Genomic DNA, 17,665 nt, shown 5'->3' with positions numbered 1-17,665 from the left:
CCATTCAACTAACTAGAACTTAGAAACGGTTATCAGAGAGTGGGGAGACCTCTTGCCACCAGTAAGAAACTTCTCCATCACACTTAAAATGAGAACACAGCTATATAAATATGCATTCGTATTTACTTGTCTTCCATTAATTACAGCCTTTACTCTGAATGCCTGTTTCTCTATACATTTCCAAATAGGATAGAATAAATCACACAAAGGGTTAACCTATACATAATATAATGTAACAAGGCCAGTATTCTTCCCTTCTCTGAAAACTAAGAGCCTTAAAAACAGAGAGAACCTAGACTTTGCTGGATTCTATTCCAATTTAAATCACTACTTGTTTTGCAATCTTAAGAAAGTTCTCTCTTTATAATTCTAGTTTACAGCCCATGCAACCAACCTCTTAGGAATTCTAAAAGCCCTAAGAAGGTAATGTTTGTTCTGTAAAATGGCTTTGATGAAAGGTAATGTATATGCAATACTGAATTATGCAATTAAAACAATGCTAATCCCTTTTGGGTGTTTTCAACATACATTGGATTATATTTTGTAGAAGTGGCCCATGCTATTATGATACTTTAAAAGGTTCAGATGGAAGATGTTCGATCATTCAGAAACCGGAAGAAAAGACTCTGCATTGCAAATGGTTTCCTTAAAATCCCCCAAACAGAGGTACAGTGTGCTGATAAAAGGACACCAACAGCTGCTCAGTTCATTTCACAAACATGAAAAGGGGATTTTCAACTGAATTTAATATTATCTCAAATACTAATTTCCAAAGGAAATCACCAATGCTAATCTCCGTAAACACTGTAGAGTTTTGGCCCTGGATCTCAACGAGGGAGCAGTGAAACCAAACAACCTACATAGAATCTGTATTGCCTCACTTTAAAGGTTTATTTCCTACAATTAAACTGGAAGGATAGGGAGGATATAAAATGATGAAAAGAGAATGGCTGTGGCCTTCTCTTTCCATAAATTAGATGATCGTATCTAGACTCCTCTACGAATTCTCAATGGTAGGTAGCTTGTCCATAACTGAGTTGAACACCTGCATATACAGGACTTTAGAAATAAACTATGGGCTTTATTGTGGAAAAGAAAAGTTTAAAACAAGACAACAGCACCCACCACCACCACCTCACACAGTAGTTGCTGGTCAGAGCCAGAAGAAATGCTCTCCTTTATTAGGCTACTGATCAGGATACAAAGCTGATTACGGTTATGCTTAAAGTATCACTGCAAAATTTCACCTTTATAACTAGAAAAATTTTCAAAACCTGGACTGAAGGTTAAATGACTCAAATTTTACATCACTACAAATCCACTGAAATTGTATTATCAATACAACCTAATGGACTGCTTTGGCAAGTAACCTGAAAGTGAGCTGTGAGGTTAAAGGAATTTTAAAAATTTGAGCCAAACCAAAATCCATTAAAAAAAAAAAAAAAAAGAAGAAGTAGCAGTTTGGGTTGCCAAGCAAAATTTAACATTTGTAGGATATACTGAACATTATCAACTATCGTTCTAGACTCAATTTTCTGCTGGCTTCAGAAATTTGCAAAACTACTCTTACATATTCTAGCATTCCAGACTTTTTTTTTTTTAAATAAGCAGATCAGGAGGGGCTTTGTTTTGTTGTGTTTTAATTACTTACTTATTTAATTTTTTAATTTTAGTAAAAGGCAAAAGATTTATGCGATCTGAAGAGAAATCAGAGCATAATTTTTTAATTTTAGAAAGAGAGAGTGCACGAGTGGGGGAGAGGGGCAGAGAGAGAGGTGGGGGAATGAATCCCAAACAGGCTCCATCCCACAAACCTAGGATCATGACTTGAGCTGAAATTAAGAGTTGGACGCTTGACTGAGCTACCTGGGCCCCCTGTTTTGTTGTATTTTAAATGAAAATTTTATTTTGGTATAATTTTAGATTTATTGTAAATATTGCAAAGATAGTACAGAGGGTTCCTGCACACACTTCACCCAACTTCTCCCAATGTCAATTTCTTACATAACTAGGCTATGTCCAAACCAAGAAATTAACATTGGTACACTGCTATTACCTAAACTATAGACTTTATTTGGATTTCACCAGTTTTTCCACTAATGTTCTTTTTCTGTTCCAGAATCCAATTCAATTGGATTTAGAGTCTCCATTTAAAAAATCTCATCCAGGGGCGCCTGGGTGGCTCAGTCAGTTAGGCATCCAACTCTTGATCTTGGCTCAGGTCATGATCTCACAATTCGTGAGATGGAGTCCCGCATTGGGCTCTGTGCTGAGCATGGAGCCTGTTTGGGATTCTCTCTTTCCCTCTCTCTCTCTGCCCCTCCCCCACTCACACTTTCTCTGTTTCTCTCAAAACAAATAAACTTAAAAAAAAAAATCTCGTCCAAAATACCTGCCTGAATTTGGCATTTGATTTATCAACTTCAAATGGAAAAGTCACTTCCATGTGGTTCCTCTGGTTTCTGGACATAGTTACCCAAGGGGGGCTTTTAACAGCCATTCCTGTGCCAAATATAAGGCCATGCTTTTGTAAAGTATCAACAGCAAAGGTATACAACTCGATGCAGCAAAAACAGAGCCTGGGTCAGTACTAAAAATGGTTGTGGTGGGGGAAACATTTAAAAATATGTTTTACATCCAAGCATAATTAGTTCCTGATGATGGAAATGTTGCTAGAAGTGTTTTTAGTGTCACATCAAGTGGCCCAACTCCCTTGGGCACACACACAAAAAAGCCTATAACAGTATATAAATAGACACTCCCGTGTAATTAAAATGATTACAACTACTCAAGATGCATGGGTGAAAAGTTTTATAGGAGAACAGGCAATTACTGTGGTCATTTTGGATTTGTTTAAGTTTAGAACATCATTTTTCCTTAAAACATAACCGCAAGTGGTCGCTGGATTCATCTGCAGCTCTGAGAATCGCAGTTCCAAGTGGCCACTACCGTTGTCCAGTGGGATCAGACATAAATGATCACAAACTATAGTGACAGACACTTCCATTCAGCAGCTCTACAATTAGGGCTTAGAACTCCATCTGCTTAGAGTGGCTTTCTCACAAGCAAGACCCCTTGCCACTGGAGACACACTTTCCCATTGCAACTTGCTCAGAATCAATATATTTCTACACAGATATATATTCTAACACACAATATCTCCATTAATCACATCCACCACCTCTGGTCCCTTTTCTTTGTATTTCTGTACAAGATCTGGGGAAACTATATCAAGTGTTCATCTGCTATTAGCTGGTAATTTGCTGCTCTACCCTAAGTGTCATAAGAATTGGGCACCGGATACACTCCTCAGTATATTCAATGGCAGTTCTCCTCTGACTATCGTGCTGAGGGGCCTATAAGGGGGATGATTTCTCTATTGTTCGTTCCTGAGAGTCAAACTCAATTTCATCCATGCTCCATAGAATGATAAGTTGGGAATTTCTGAAGTTTGGAGCAGAAATATAAAGCAGCTTTGTGTCAGGTGTGAGGTAATTATTTGCTAGGGTTTCTGTGCTATTTGTTTTTATTCCCTGTGTTTTCATTAACAGTTAATGAGTCCCACCCCCCTCCCCCAACTCTGAAACAATAGCTTGGCCACTAGAAGTTGGCTTTTTTCTGCCATGGATTCAACCAGCTGTTGCTGCTCCATAAACTTTATGGAGAAATGAATTAGATTGCTAAAAACTTTCATTTCCTAATTCAATTCCAAATAAAACAGGGGGAAAAAAATGAACCATGATGATGTTCCCCTTGTAACTATTTTGACTCATAGTAAACCCATCTGATTCTTAACTTACAGGTACTATTTAGGGACAAAAACAGGCCATAATGACAACTTTACCAAAGAACTGAAAACAGACTGAAAGCAGCTTAAGCATAAAAAGTAACATGACAGTTAACAAATAGATAAAACATATAAGTATATGTTTGCTTATTCAACATGTAAAGGCTCAATGGTTTTTCCACGTTAGTATGAAGCCATCATCTTTTACTTCTAATTAATTGTGAGCTCTATTATAAAGACTTTATTCACGTCTGCAACCAAGTGTTTCTATGGTGTGGTTCAAAATTCCTAGGGTTTGCTATCACTTCACCAAGTACCTCTGGATAAAATCAGGAAATTGAAATTAATGTAGAATTGTCTGCAATTTTTTGTTCTTTGTTTTTATTGTTGCTGTTGGAAAGAAACACACGACTTCTGACTCTATTTAATATTTAAGAACCTATGAGACACACAGCTCCCTCTTTAAACTAATAAATCCTAAAGAAAATGCTATAAATAAAGGTCCCTGATCCAAATCCAGTTAGTTTTCATGCTTCATAGCATTAATATTGCCAGGTTTTCACAGACCAATTTAATGGTAATGCAGTTCCCAAAGCTGAACTAAGGTAAGATTAGAAAAACTGCTGCTTATTATTCCTTATTATAACCATTCACCTAAGTTATTGAATATAACACCAACTAGAATAGGTTGGGTACATATGTGCCCATATATGTGAAATGTTCCTCACATGTAAATATGTTATGGAGCCCATTTGCAACACCAAAGCTAAAGTTCTGTCAACACTTGTGTTATAAATTAGATAACATTTTGCACACACTCATGCATTAGAAAATGTATGGTGTTTCCCACAGAACATCTTAGAAGCTTCACTGATTTCTAAATATCCATTTGGATTTACGTGGTTAGTCCTTGTGATTAATCCATGTGTAGTGAAGGTCTCAAATTCTTCTCCATTCGATGCAGCCTGACTTCCTGGCCATCCCCCGCCCCCCAACATCTAGCCATAACTCAATGTATAAATATTCTTTTTTTCCCCCAAGGCCCTGGCAGTGAGTGTAATAGTACTGAATGTCATTAAGTCTACAGAACAAATGATAGGTCAGGTAAAGAAAGTTCCCATTTATCATTCTTTTAAAAAGCTGCTCCAACTAGATCTTGAATGTACAAGAAATAAATTGAGCTTAACGTTAAGGTTTTTAGCTCATGATACTGTTTACTAATTGTATTATTTTCAACATGCTGAGAATAACAGCCTTCTTAAGAACTTTTAGGGATATCATTGCAGAGAATAGCAGTCCAAATGATTAGAAATGGAATCAAATTGCTTAGACGCTTATAGCACAGTCACTACAACATCTGTGAATCCAACAACCAAAAGTGCAGCATAGCTTAATAATATTTCAGAAATGAACTACGCCTGTCAGTGGGGGGTTGGACAGGAAAATACCCAGGGGAACAAACTGAAAAGTTTTTTTTCCCCCTCCTTCTAAAAAGTGGTCTTTTATGATGCAGTTTTTCATTTTGACCAGTAGGGTGGGCTGCAGTGTGTAGCATCATCCTAGTTCTTAAAAAAGAAAAAAAAAAAAAAAGGTAGCCACCAAGTGAACCTTCCTGCTCCTACCCCTCCCCCACCAGAAAACGCTGAGATTTTTAACCCTTTTTAGGTTTCACATAAGGCATAACTTCTGGACATTAACAAACTGGAGGGCTGGCAGCAACAAATACAAACCAGATAATTGTATATGTGACAATGCACACTTCATAAAGCAAATTATAGCCTGTCAGCAATCATTCTGGCTTTATAATAACACATTCTATCTACTACTGTTATCGTTCAACTGGTACTAAAATGGAGCCTGCTGGGTTAGAATATTTTCAATAGTAATGAGACTTTGACAGAATTCAAAACATGTAAACCTAAGTATTTGGTATATGTGGATAAATACAATGTAAAATAAACACATTTATCATATGTCAACCAGGTGATCATAACCTGGAATTATTGGTTCATAGTTCTGTTTTCCTTGGACCACTGTATTTTTCAGTGTTTAATTCTTATTATGAAGCTATTCAACTGAATTCTCCACATGCTTTGACTTACAGGAGAAAGCTATAGCAAGAATAACAATACAACAGCTTACTGAAGGCTTACTGGGTACAGGCTCTAGGTCAAGATTCTTCACATACTATCTCATTTAATTCTCAAGCTAATCCTGTGGTATGTTATTATCTCAAAGCTGCAGATGAAGAAATCGAGACACAGAGATTAAATAACTTACCTAAAGTCACATAAGTGACTCATAAGTGGCAGAGCTAGGCTTTGACCCCTTGTCTGATTCCTAAGCTCTTGTTCTAATCCACTGAGCTGTACAGTCTTCAAAACTGTATGCTTCCTAAATCATGATCATTACTCAAAGGCAAAGCATACTGAATGACCGTCAATGACTTGGATTTATGGCATATGCTATTAATTAGTGTTTTTTTCTTTACTTGGGTGAAGTAAATCTATAATCAAAAGTATAAATCATTATAAATAGTAGTAATGCTAGTAACCACATTAGGCATTGAACTAATCAACAAAGCCAAATGTGGTCAGCGATTTCGTGAAGAAGGAGCTGGTTCAATTCACGGGTTCAAATTTATTGGAGTAGTGTTGTTGCAGTGGTTTTAATTTTAATTTTTTATATATTTTTTTATTTGACAGAGAGAAGCACTAACGCAAGTTGGGGAGTGGGGCAGCGGGAGAGAGACAGAATCCCAGCAGAGGGGGAGGGAAAGAATCCCTCCACTCAGGGTGGAGCCTAACCCAGGGCTGAATCCCACAACCCTGGGATCATGACTCGAGCCGAAATCAAGAGCTGGACGCTCAACAGACTGAGCCACCCAGGAGCCCCTACAGTGATTTTTAAAATAACACCTTTTGGCAGGGATTTCATGCTTACAAAAGATAGTCTTTTGTAAGTCTTACTGAAAACTTTGGGTTTTGTCCTATCAATATATTGAAATTTTTTTCCAGCATCTTCTGTTTGATTTTATTGAATCCTGGGTATTTTTGACCCTGCCTCATAGAAAATGGGCCAACATACTCCACACCCAAATGCAGTTCTGACCTGGCTTAATTAAAGAATGTACTTCCTTTCTGGCACTATCATCTTTTAAGTCTCACAGTAGGAAAATGCCTCAAAAAAGATGTAATTACAGGGCGCCTGGGTGGCGCAGTCGGTTAAGCGTCCGACTTCAGCCGGGTCACGATCTCGTGGTCGGGGAGTTCGAGCCCCGCGTCAGGCTCTGGGCTGATGGCTCAGAGCCTGGAGCCTGTTTCCAATTCTGTGTCTCCCTCTCTCTCTGCCCCTCCCCCGTTCATGCTCTGTCTGTCTCTGTCCCAAAAATAAATAAACGTTGAAAAAAAAAAAAAGATGTAATTACATATGAATGCAGCAATTTTATGACTATTGGTTCATCCCGCTCTCTCCTCCCATCTTTTTTGTTTCCTTCTCCCAAATAACAAATTGTAGTAGTCCTTAGCAACGACTTCCAGTCCTGATGCATTCTAGGATCTATTATACCCCAGTTAGTTTACCCATATCTCTTCTTCTTGAGAGAAACGGTAAGGCCAGTTGGACCCCAGTATCTTCTGCTAAAGAAGAATAGAACTCCATGATCTATAGGGCGAAGATCAGATGTAAGAAAAGAATCCAAAGAGTAAAAATAAAACAACATATAACAAAGAATAGACTGTGGGTAAGATTAGCAGGCCTGAAAATGTGAAATGACTTTTTTTTAAGTGTTTATTTATTTTTAACAGACAGTCAGAGTGTGAGCGGGAGAGGGGCAGAGAGGGAGGGAGACACAGAATCTGAAGCAGGCTCCAGGCTCTGAGCTGTCAGCATAGAGCCCGACGCGGGGCTAGAACTCACAAACCAGGAGCTCAGGGCCTGAGCCAAAGTCAGACACTTAACCGACTGAGCCCCCCAGGTGCTCCTGGACATGAAATGACTTTTAACGTACTGAAGAGAAGGGGAGTTGCCTTTGAGTAATACAGACCTCCAACACCACTGACGCTGAAATGGCAGAGGGTGACAAGGTTCAGCCTCCCCACGCCTACCCCACCTCAAAAGGAGGTGTTCGTGTATGATAACAACACGTAACAACAACATCAACAACCAAAATCTCTCACTACCAACAATTCCATTCAATGTTTGGTCCTTTTTGGAACAGAAGTTTCACATGGAAGAGCATTTCCATGTTTTTAAAATTTATTTTTGCTTCTTCATTAGGGTATCGCTAACACAAGGAAAGTGCACAAATCTTAAGGAGGGTAAGTGGGTGTTGCATTTTAAGTTTAGGAAAATGCCGTCTGGTGATGAACTGTGATCAAGAACTGGGTCAGGCTGGCAAGTCTGCGTAAGTACATGTCAGCTGACAAGGGTAGGTGTGAAGGTTGGTTCTCTTACTCTTTGCCTCACAAGAGTCAGCAGGAACTGGAAGCTTCATTTTGCATATCGTATAATTCCCTTGTTCATAACTAAGCCATCCTTTTCCTGTATTAGTGGTACTTCAGCCATCCTGGTACATAGTAACTATTAAACAAGTTTCTGAGAGAAGTATGTGTTGATGGGCAGCACAGCGAAAAATTACTGCTGTATAATTAGGCTCGACCATCACATTATTTAGCCTCCAAATATCAAACAAATTCACTGGGGTTCAAGTCCAAAGACTTAACCTACTCACTCACAGAAGTTTTGAGCAGAAAAGCGAAAAATGTTATATTCCACTTTACCTCACATTACACATTTCTCTCAATATTTTGTGTCCAGAACATGAGAATTCATTAGAAGCAGAATTCCTGAAGTAGATTAGTTCGTATGCCCAAACTTTCGGTTCAGAAACTACTCCTCACATACTTTTTTGTATTATCCAGGGAAAATACTCTCCAAGAGAAATCATTTATATGTTTTTTTTCCTCAACAAAAGTTCCCAGACTAATCAAACTTAAAGCAGTCATTTATTTATCAGTTTCATTCTTTGCATCTGCATAAAAACAAGTAATTTCATGAACTTTTAATGACCACATATGGAAAAAAAAAAGAATGAGATGGGGTAAGAAAGGTGTTCTTTATCGATGACCATGGGTATTATATGATACTACTTTATTATCTATTGTTAAATTCACTTTTAAGTGATAAGTCAACCTAACACACGTATATATTGCTGGCCCTCAAACACTAAACAACAGAGAATGCCGTTATTTCATACCATCATCAGGATTCTGCCTGATGTAAATTCAAATGTAAAGATAAGTAAGTAAAGGAGAGGGGGAAAAAAAATCTGAATGGACATGAAACTACCAAATCATGATTCTACTGAAAAAGAGCTCACTATTGTGTTAAACGACGTCGTTTTGTGAGCTTTTTTTTTGCCTCCAGTTTTATTGAGCTATAACCGACATACAACATTGCATTAGTTTTAGGTGGACAAAATCGTGATTTGTATATCTTGTGAAATGATCACCACTGTAAGTGTAGTCAAAATCCATCGCCTCACATAGCTACAAATTTTTTTTTCTTATCATGAGAACTTTTAAGATCTACTCTAGTCAACTTCCAAATATACAATACAGTATTGTCAACTATAGTAAACTTCTTTATTAGATTTAAAAACAAGTTAAACATGCCCAGAGCAAAAAAATTTCAAACATACAGGAAGGTATATAATGAAATCTCATTTTCCTTTGCTTCTCTTGGTTCTTCTCTCCAGAGGTAACCATTCTGGGGGTTTCTGAGTGTGCCATAAATTTTTTATCTCAATGTAACAAGAGTCTGTGTTAGTGGATTTTTTTTAAACAAATGTTAGTATTTGTCCTGTTCTGTAATCTACTTTTCTTCCCATTCATTTATCTTGGAGGTTCTTCCATATCAGCATATATAGATTTATTTCATTTCTCATTTTAACCAATATTTAGTTAAAAATAATATATAGGGGCGCCTGGGTGGCGCAGTCGGTTAAGCGTCCGACTTCAGCCAGGTCACGATCTCGCGGTCCGTGAGTTCGAGCCCCGCGTCGGGCTCTGGGCTGATGGCTCAGAGCCTGGAGCCTGTTTCCGATTCTGTGTCTCCCTCTCTCTCTGCCCCTCCCCCGTTCATGCTCTGTCTCTCTCTGTCCCAAAAATAAATAAACGTTGAAAAAAAATTTTTTAAAAAATATATAAACATGGTGAAAATTCAGATAGTACCAAAGGATATGAATAATGAAGCTTCTTTCTTCCGCTCATCTGGATATCCCCCTCAGCAGAGGTTACCACTGTTCATAGATTCATGTGTATCCTCCCCAAAATATTCTATACCTGAGTAAAAAGCAAGCACATGTGCAAGATACATGTACACACACACAGAGAATTGTACACTGTGTGCCCAAATTGCCCTTTCATTTAACAATATGCCTTGGGGAACTTTACATGTTACACATCTATATGTATTATGTTCTTTTAACTTGTATGTAATATTCCATTAAATGGATGTGACGTACTTTATTCCGCTAGTCCCCTAATGCTAGACATTCAGGTTATTTGGAGTCTTTCCTATTCTAAGGAATGCTTACATATAACTCATGGTGTAGAGGACACAGAAGGCAGCGGCATCTGATTCCAATGATTTTTTCCTTCAACTGTATTAAATCCAGTTTTCTTTCTTTTTTTTTTTGACCAACAATAGGTTTTATTTTTTATTTTATTTTTCTCCAATTCTTTTTCTTTTCTTTTTTTTTTTTTAATTTTTTTTTTCAACGTTTATTTATTTTTGGGACAGAGAGAGACAGAGCATGAACGGGGGAGGGGCAGAGAAAGGGAGACACAGAATCGGAAACAGGCTCCAGGCTCTGAGCCATCAGCCCAGAGCCCGACGCGGGGCTCGAACTCACAGACCGCGAGATCATGACCTGGCTGAAGTCGGACGCTTAACCGACTGCGCCACCCAGGCGCCCCTCCAATTCTTTTTCTTACATCTCAATATCATCTACTCCAGAATAGGGAATTTAGAAAGAACATAAAAATCTTAGAAAACTTTAACATTGAAAAGAAAAAAAATTAGTCTTTTCATTAAAGAAAAATCTGAACTCTTTTTGGCAATAGCTACAAAACAGTGTATTAATTTTAAAATATACTGGTGCACTCTTTTTAAAAAAATTCACCAAACAGTAGATGTATAGGAAGTAAAATATTTGAAAAGGTATCAAAGTCAGTAATTAACTTCAGAAACAACTTGTGTGTATATCCACTTTCTACAGATTAATTTGTATAAAATGTAGCAAAAAAGGAAAGGGGGAAAGGCCTAAAGGAAGTCAAGTCACAAAAGCAGCTGTCAAGATTGTTGATGCTAAGAGGTTGGGCTAAAGCCAAAGGCAAGAGTATTTGTCCTGTGTACATTTCCCGTTATTAAATCCCCAAAAGACATAGAAAACATTCTGGAAGACTTCTTTATAAAAAGTAGTATAAGTCAGGATATTCTAGGTTCATAACCAACACTTGTGTTTATAAAATATTAGCATTCCAGGAATAGTGATAGAAAAGATATTTAACAATAAATTACAAATATTGTAAATTCAGACTTTTTCTTACAGTTGCAAACACGTCATAAATTTGGGCTGTGTTTCTTTGTATAAATCCTACTTACGACTGTGCTAAAGCCTTCTGGCATGAATGCAAAGAGTATTTTCATAAATAAAACTTAGTAAAATCACTGTACACTCCATCAATTTAAAAACACTTCTCTCCAACTTCAAAGGGAGACCCTTTTCTCCTTTTTTAGTGCAAAGATGGTGTTTCTTTGCTGCGTTAATGGTTTGCTTCTTGTAGCTGTCATAACTACATGCCCCAAGTATGTGATAGTAAGAGACGAGAAGTTAAATGACATCTTTGCTTCGATTCAACATGTCTCAGACATTACAGAGCAGCAAGCTCATCAATCTAACCTCAGAAGTGCCTACCAATACAAATCCTGCACATACGTCCTTTAAATGCAAGCCTCACAAATATATACATGGCCCTATACTAGGGTTCAGCTGGAATAGATGAATTTTATGGGAAGACATGAGGTACATATTGTTTAAGTTCTATGCATGGATTTACTCACATAGACCTACTTTAAAACATAAAAATAATACTTTGGTTTTGTGTGTAGTAAGTAACTAGCAGGAAGCAAGCACTCCCCCTGAGTTTGTCATAGCATTATAATTTCTTACAACTCACAATAACTATGAAGTAGATATTATTAGCAACATTTTGTAGATGAAGAGGTTATGTCACTTGCCATAACTCACACAGTTTGTAAGTAGAGGAGTTGGCATTCAAATTTACCTCTGATGTCAAAACTCATGCTCTATCCATCACAAAACATTAAACTTGCGGTTTTTTTTTTTGAAAAAGGCTAACTATTCTACGTATTTTGTGCCCGAGACACATAAAATATCTAATGCATTAATGTACTAGTTCTTCCAATAGAAATATAAATGTCACATTTTTAAAAATTCTCAACCTGGATTTCTTTTTCTTTTATCTTTGCATTATGAGAATTTTAAATGCATACAAAAGACAAAACAGTGTAATAAACCCCCATGTACACATCATCCATCGTCAACAATCAGAGTCGATTTATGATCCATCTGGTCTAATATACACCCCCACCCCATTTCTTCCTTCCTCTCCCATACTATTTTGAATACTATGTCAGACATCTATTACTTTATCTTTCAATATCACAGTGTATATCTAAGATAAGGACTCTTTAAAAATACATATATAAGCATAACACCATTGTCACACCTAAAATAATAACAATAGATTCTTTTTAAATTGAAGTATAATTGACATACTATCTCCTGCTAGTTTCAAGTGTACATCATAGTGATCCAATATTTACATATATTATGAAATGGGCCCCATGATAAGTCTAGTTAGCATCTGTCATCATACAAAGTTATTACAGTATTATTGGCTATATTCCCCATGCTGTACATTACGTTCCTGTCACTTATTTATTTTATACCTGGAAGTTTGTACCTCTTAATCCCCTTCACCTATTTCACCCACTCTGGTAACCAACAGTTTGTTTACTATATCTATGAGTCTGTTTCTGTTTTATTTTGTTTGTTCATTTGTTTTATTTTTCTATTTTTGTTTTTTTAAATGTTTATTTATTTTTGAGAGAGAGAGACAGAGACAGAGGCAAAGCACGAGCCGGGTAGGAGCAGAGAGAGAGGGAGACACAGATCGGAAGCAGGCTCCAGACTCCAAGCTGCCAGCACAGAGCCCCATGAAGGGCTCGAACTCACAGACTGTGACATCATGACCTGAGCCAAAGTTGGACGCTTAAGTGACTGAGCCATCCAGGTGCCCCATTTGTTTTAGATTCCACATATAAGTGAAATCATATGGTATTTGGCTTTCTCTGACTGATTTATTTCACTTAGCATAATGCCCTCTAGGTCGATCCATGCTGTCACAAATGGCAAGATTTCATTCTTTTTAATGGATGAGTAATATTCCATTGTGTAAATCTACCTCATCACCTTTAACCATTCATCCATCAATGGACACTTAGGTTACTTCCATATCTTAGCTATTGTAAATAATGCTGCAGTGAACATAGAGAGATGCATATACATCTTTGAATTGGTGTTTTTGTTTTCTTTGGATAAGCACCCAGAAGTAGAATTGCTGGATCATATGGTAGTTCCATTTTTAAGTTTTTGAGGAACCTCCAAACTGTTTTCCATAGTGGCTGCACAAATTTACATTCCCACCAACAGTATGTAAGAGTTCTCTTTTCTGCACATCCTCGCCAACACTTGGTATTTCTTGTCTTTTTGATGCTAACCAGTCTAACAGGTGTGAGGTCATATCTCACTGTGACTTTGATTTGTATTTCCCTGATGATGATGAGTGAAGCTGATCGTCTTTTCGCCTGCCAGTCGGTCATCTGTGTGTCTTCTTTGGAAAATGTCTATTAAGTCCTCGCCCACTTTTTAATCAGGTTGTTTGGGTTTTTTTGTACATTAAGTTGTATCTTTATATACTTTGGAATGAACTCCTTATCAGATGTATGATTTGTAAATAAATATCTGTCTCATTCAGGAGGCTGCCCTTTCTTTTTGTTGATGGTTTCTTTTGCCGTGCAAAAGCTTTTTACTTTGATGTAGTCAACAGTAGATTCTTAACATAAATTATTCAATGTTAAAATTTCTAATTCTCTCACAGATATAATTCTTTATAGTTTATTTGACCCAAGATGAAAATGAGGTCTACACATTAGTTGATATGCCTTTTAAATCTCCTTTTTTTAAGTTTATTTATTTATTTTTGAGAGAGAGACGGGGCGCGGGCGGCCCGGCGGGCCGGGGCAGAGACAGGGAAAGACAGAATCCCAAACAGGCTCTGCACTGTAAGCGTGGAGCCCAACGCAGGACTCAATCTCACAAACTGCGAGGTCATGACCTAAGCTGAAATCAAGAGTCAGACACTTAACCGACTGAGCCACCCAGGTGCCCCTTACATCTCTTAAAGCCTACAGTTAATAAGGCTTTATAATAACATTTTCTTTATTCACTTTGCATTATTTGCTTATGCCAAACTATATTTTTAGGCAATTTACTTTGATAAGGGATATAGGCTTGCCATTTCATAATAGGATTTTTAAGGTTCACACAGTAGAAAATTTTCATATTAAAATATACTGAATAATTTTCTCAGAAACTCTCCACACCCCTCATGAAGATACTCAAAGAATCTTCAAGCTGGCAAGAAATTTCACTGGCTCATAGTGACCACTGGATTTAAAAAAATATTTTTGTTGTTATATATATTTACATATGGTCTTTCTTAAATTTTTATTTAAATATCGTGTCATTTGCTTTAGGCTCTGGGTCCATGGTGGGGAATTTTTCTACTATTCATGATAATGTTTTTCCAGTAATAAATTTCTAATTAAAAACATTATACCTTGTAATTCAAATCTGATTAAACTATAACTGTTGATAATTAACTTGTTTTACAAAAAGGGCAGCTAAACAAAATGAAGTATATCAGTTTGCTTAATGCCACAAAGTCATACTGTCATTATATCCAAAAAGTAAAACTAATGTTTAACATCTGATCAATATCTTGCTTTAGATACCTGATTCATGAAATGTAAAAGCTCTACAGCAAAGATCCCAGTGAATTTTCTTTGTAACTTTAAGTGAAACATTAAGTAGAAAAACAAGTTCTTAAAGCAAGCAGGACTTGAATTGTGAAAGGAATCTATGTCTTATTAAAAAATAAAAATAAAAAGCTTTTCCCACATTCTCCAATGATATTTGAGCTCACTAAAAGAGCTCTTTCACTTCTGTTCCTTCCACATGAAAATAAACTATTTGGATTATGTTTTATTTTCCCCATGTTTCATTCTTCGTTAACAAACATCATTCAGGAAGGTGACTGTGGGCCAATAAGAAAATTTGGGTGGAAATGTGAGGGCAAGAATTGCCATTAACACACTCGTAAATGCACACTACATTTTCTCACTGTTCACTATGCCCAGGTACTGTGCTAGGGCTTATACATATTACCATTCGTCCTCGTAACAGCACTGCAAATGAGACAGTAAAATACAGTGACGAAGAGCATGGGCTCTGGGACTATGAATGAGCATGAGGTTTCTTACTGTACTTACTATACTAAAAACCACTGACTTGTATACTTTGAAAGGGTGAATTTTGTGTTATGTGAATTCTATCTCAAAAAAAAAGCATATGCTATGGAGTCAGCCTGACCAAGTTAGAATCCTTGAGGGGCACGACACTGAGCAATTCTCAACCTCTCTGTGCCTCAGTGCCCATGTCTGTCAAATGGGTTTATTAGTACCTGCTTCATAGGGCTGTTCTGAAAATCAAATAAGAGAACACATATATAGGACTTAGCACAGTGTCTGGAGCATCTCCCATTTTATACATAAAGAAGCTGAGTTTCAGAGAAATTAGGCAACTTGTTAAGGTCACATGACCTTTAGCTAAATGTTTTGGGTGGGATTTGAACCAGGTCTGTCAAGACTCAACGTCCATGCTCTTTCTACCATGGCATGTTTCTTCTCTAGACTAGGGACAAGACTCTCCCTAACACTATTCAATGGTCACCCTGCTACCACATTAAACCTGGGGTTTAATGGAATGATGGGTAAGAAAGAGTTTGTTTGCAATCTTTTCTATCTCGGGGCAGTCCATCCTCCCAAGCATCTTTCTTTAAAGGTGACCCTTTCAACACATTGTACCAACTCATCACAGACTTTCCCGTAACCAGATGTTTAAATGTGTACTACTAAAGAGATGTGTAAATAAGAGATCTTTTATAATTAAGAACTATTTTCCTCCCAGGCACCAGACTCTAATTTAGTCCAAATATCCTGAAGAACACAGGTGTGTATTTAGGCAAATGCACGGAGTTAATAAAATTCATCCCATCACCTTCCTGCATGAGGATCCTGCCATAGATAAAAATGGTAAGAAAGTCTGAGGCCATCATTTCTGTCCTTTCTCATTCCCTTCCCAACACCCCCTAGTCTTCCAGGGCTTTTTAAATTCTTTTGCCAGCTGTTCTCTTATTTACATATTCTTATTCTTTTCATATCCCTAAAATGTCCTATAGTGCCTTCCAGAGACCTGTTAGTGCCCCCCTGCCCCGCACACTCTGCCAGTTTCTGAATGTGCAATCAGCTAAGATCTGATCAAAAGAGCAAGGTAAAAGATACTCCGTCAAAAAAATGTCTTAGGGGGAAGAGCAAAGCTGGGGCCAAGACATGAGTATGGGTTTTCCAACTTGATCTTTCCTTACTTGTGCTTCCAAATGAGCAAAGAATTTGCTACCTATATCCAATCATTGTTGAGAAGCAAATAGAGTTGTCTGTTCTAAGTAAACTCTTTAATTGTTCCGTTGGTTACTCTACCTCTGTCCTCTAAGGGAGAAAGGCTGTGTAGAAGGTGCCATAAACTGGAAGGTGACTGCAATGCCACCACTACAAGAATCTGGTAAGATCTGCCCTTTGTCTCTGTGGTCCCATATAGTCTCCTGTGTTAAACTCCAAAGTATCTTCTGTTCGCAACACATTACTATGCCGTATCTCTGACACTAATTCTTTATTTCTCCTTTAGGTAATTAATTCTACTCTCACAGTTCCATTCGTTTCTGCCAGTTCACATTCACATTCTAGCCCCTGTGGATTTTGGTTAACATCTGTTAAACCCTGAACTATAGTGGGCCATTGCCTGAAGAGCATATTTCATAGTCTGCAAAGCAAACTGCTACATTATTACATATAATTCTCTATTCTCAGTCTATGTTTTTAGCCATAAATGCTTTAGGACAGTGAGATACACAGTAATACATCACATTATTTAAAATATTATAAATTAAAAAATATTATAAATACGACAACCAATGTATAAGAGTCAAAAGCCTTTAAAAGTGTAAGGTATTTATTTCTGTTTTTTTTTTTCAACATTTATTTATTTTTGGGACAGAGAGAGACAGAGCATGAACGGGGGAGGGGCAGAGAGAGGGGGAGACACAGAATCGGAAACAGGCTCCAGGCTCTGAGCCATCAGCCCAGAGCCCGACGCGGGGCTCGAACTCACGGACCGCGAGATAGTGACCTGGCTGAAGTCGGACGCTTAACCGACTGCGCCACCCAGGCGCCCCTATTTCTGACTGTTTTTAAAGAAAACCTTATATAGACTTGAAATACACTAAAAGTGTGAGCTAGGAAAATTAAAATTTTCATAAAACTAGTATCATTCCTCACAATTTGAATTTCTCTATGGTATTACTGCTCACTGACAATGGATACACTGACAAT

General features: G+C 37.4%; 1 protein-coding gene across 1 annotated transcript in view; it reads right to left on the bottom strand.

Annotated features, from left to right (window-relative positions):
* SKAP1 (src kinase associated phosphoprotein 1) overlaps positions 1–17,665 on the bottom strand; it is a 291,445-nt gene that overhangs the window by 203,321 nt on the left and 70,459 nt on the right. The gene's annotated exons all lie outside the window — the stretch shown is intronic.

Source organism: Herpailurus yagouaroundi, unplaced genomic scaffold (genome assembly GCF_014898765.1).
Source record: "Herpailurus yagouaroundi ecotype Mexico unplaced genomic scaffold, PumYag 189, whole genome shotgun sequence".
Classification (NCBI taxonomy): Eukaryota; Metazoa; Chordata; class Mammalia; order Carnivora; family Felidae; genus Herpailurus; species Herpailurus yagouaroundi.
This window is presented reverse-complemented; position numbering and strand designations above follow the sequence as displayed.